The sequence below is a fragment of the Anneissia japonica genome, unplaced genomic scaffold, assembly GCF_011630105.1.
Source record: "Anneissia japonica isolate Jap-2015-1 unplaced genomic scaffold, ASM1163010v1 scaffold1065_len1792383_cov172, whole genome shotgun sequence".
Taxonomy (NCBI): domain Eukaryota; kingdom Metazoa; phylum Echinodermata; class Crinoidea; order Comatulida; family Comatulidae; genus Anneissia; species Anneissia japonica.
The window spans coordinates 1652392-1655308 of NW_022684135.1; the positions used below are offsets into that span (position 1 = coordinate 1652392).

General features: G+C 33.6%; 1 protein-coding gene across 1 annotated transcript in view; it reads left to right on the forward strand.

The window, feature by feature from the left end:
* Positions 1–1731: 1731 nt before the first annotated feature.
* Positions 1732–2917, forward strand: part of LOC117104131 (40S ribosomal protein SA-like) — a 7766-nt gene continuing 6580 nt past the window's right edge. The window contains exon 1 of the mRNA XM_033244821.1: positions 1732–1802. The gene's annotated coding sequence lies outside the window, so the exon portion shown is untranslated. The remainder of the gene's footprint in view (positions 1803–2917) is intronic.

Sequence of the window (2917 nt, forward strand, 5' to 3'; positions counted from 1 at the left end):
GGTCAGATCAGAGCGGTCAAGGGTCAAAAGTTTCCAATTTAGCAAGAGGGCGCCATTCATGCCTTATTACAGAATTTGCACGCGTAAATCCCGGAGAACGCTATCTTGTGTTTATAAGATCTTTGATCTTTACACAGTATCAGATTCAGAGAGAGTGCAGCAAATACCTTATTCTTTGTTTCCCTATTTTGTCATTCCTTCATACAGTGAACCATAACCTGATAGTGCTTTGTCCGAGTTTGGTAAGTGGAAGCTGTTCAACTTCAGACAGAAATTACAAACAGGGGTGGCGACAGAATTTGCCCTACGATGGAAGGGGTGGGGGAACGATATCCCGACGAGAGCAAAGTGGGCGTGGTCCGTGGGCGTCGCTCTAAAATGTTTCGAAAGTGGTCCAGGGGGGAAGTGTAATATTATGGTTTGTCAGTGACTTTCAATGAGATAGATAACACAGTACCTTTTGTACACTGCAAAGATTTTATTTTATTCTACTGTACATAGGCCTTTAAACAATTGACTACTAACTCCCGTCTCAGATGTTGGAGTAGAAATCCTTTTAGAGTTGAGCCCATGTTAGCTTAGATAGCTGAATCTAGGTCTTAATCTCTTCTCTAAGTTAGTTCCTGATATTTGGGGTACAGTGTCTATTAGTATTATATTTTTTACTGATTGGATCATAGAGAAATTTTTGCCTATGATTTAGTAACTTGTTTACTAAAAAGCTGCTAATTAAGTTATATTAGAAATTTCAAAACTTAGGCTTAAAACTGACAATCATAGATAGATTCATAGTGTGAGAAAGGGTAAAGCCAATTGACTAGGTTAAGTTATAGAATGACCAATTGTATGATTAAATTATTTGTATACTCAAGTTGGCTATTAAAGTTGTCAAGTAAGACATTTTACAGGTGATTTTATAAGTTAATATTATTGAAACTAATTAATACTATATTTTTTGCCATTTTATGTCCATCGCTGTGCATGATAGTGACCATAGCCGAACAACAGTATAATTGCCTCTATTATACTGCCTTCATAAGAAGATCTAGCAAAACTCGGTTGATTGATTAATAATTTTAGTCTTTCAAGAACATTTTTTTCATAATGGTCAAAGTTACATTTACATTGAAAAGAAAATTGTTTACATTGAAAAGAATAATCTATGTATATAGGGTCTGTGGCTTAATAGATCTTTTTTAGATCTACTGCATCTATTATACTGCCCTCATCGGGCTTTCGAGATTACGAGAACTTGGTAATTAAGGCGTACAACGTGGCCTCCGAAAAATGGCACAGGTAAATAATGGCCGTGAATTACAAATTAATAAATTAATCATTGTTTAAATATAATAATTTAATCAATCAACGTATCATTTGTTTTTTAGTACTGTAATAAAATGATTTTTTTATGCTACTGTCAAATAAATTTAAATTAGTTTAAAAAATAGCAAAATATTACCAGTAAAAATGTTATTTTTTTTAATCAATGAGATCTTTTTTTTTTTTACTGTATTACAAACATCCTTACAAAGTAATTTAAATTAAATTATTTTACTTAAACTTAATTATTATGGCACTTGGCCAACCAACTGTCCCAATAGCTGGCTACGGCATTGATCAGTATTATTATTGAAATACAGTACTGTACCAGGTGGTACCAGACATTATAAATTACAAGAAGAAAAATAAAAAAATTGGGTTTAAATAATAAAACCTTCTGGCAATACTAAGCTCACTGAAAAAAAGAGCACGCCGCTCGCGATTCGGTCTTTTTTCACGATCTCCATTGGCGTTACAAATCTGTGAGTTGGTCCCAAAGAATGACAATATATTTTTACATTTTGGTAGAGGAGTTGTTGTTTTTGTAGATTATCTTACAATAAAATAGTATTTTGCACATTTTTATGAGTACATCTTAAGCAAAATATATCTAATAATGGTTGAATTTAACATATAATTCCTAGGCCTAGGCAGGAACATGTGACAAAAATTGTAGGTGGTTTTCCGTGCGTGTGCCAACGTGGTGGTGTGGGAGAGAGAGAGAGGTCGGTCCGGCTGGAACGTGCTTGGAATACTTTATAAAAACACTTCATTTTTCATTGTATGGCATGTGTGCCTTATTTATTTTAAAATTTTCAACATGATATTTTAAGCCAAATAATTTTAATTGTTCCTACGCCTAGGAGGGCTAAACTAATTCGGCCTAGGCTAGGCCCCTAGGCTATTCCTCCTAGTTGTTGCATGTCTGGGATTTGCAAATAGTTTTTTGGTGAGTCTTTGGTTACATCGTCCCTACCTAGACAACTCATACTTGTCAGATTAAATAATAAATAACAATTTATCATCCTGTCCCATTTCAAATTCCACAGCTGTAATATCTTGGCTAAGCAATTTGCACTCAAGACAAATTATTAGGTGTTATGGAAAGTTTGTATTTACTATGGCAGGGTTGTGGTGGCTGTAGAAAACTAAGCGTTGATGGTAGGGTGGGTAGGTGATAACATTTATATACTGTACTCCAAATAATAAGAGTGAATTTTGAGGATGGAAAAGTGGGTTTTATATATCTTCGGTGTGTTAAACAAAAGAGACATAAGGCCCAATAAAAAAAATTATTAGCTTATCACCCTCACGCGCATGCATTTTATGGTACTGAAAAAAAAAAATTTACCCTCGCGCACATGCATTTTATGGTACTGAAAAAAAAAAAATTGGAAATTTTTTTTTTTTTAATTTTATTAATTTTTTTAAAAAATTTATTTTATTAAATAGTTAGTAGATATTGTTTGCATTATCTAAATCATGTTTAACTTTGAATATCAATGCACCAGTAAACAAACCAAGGATAATATTTGGCTTTAGCAAAGTAAAAAAAAAAAAAAAAGCCTCCCCCCCCCCCCCCCCCACCCCTTTTTCC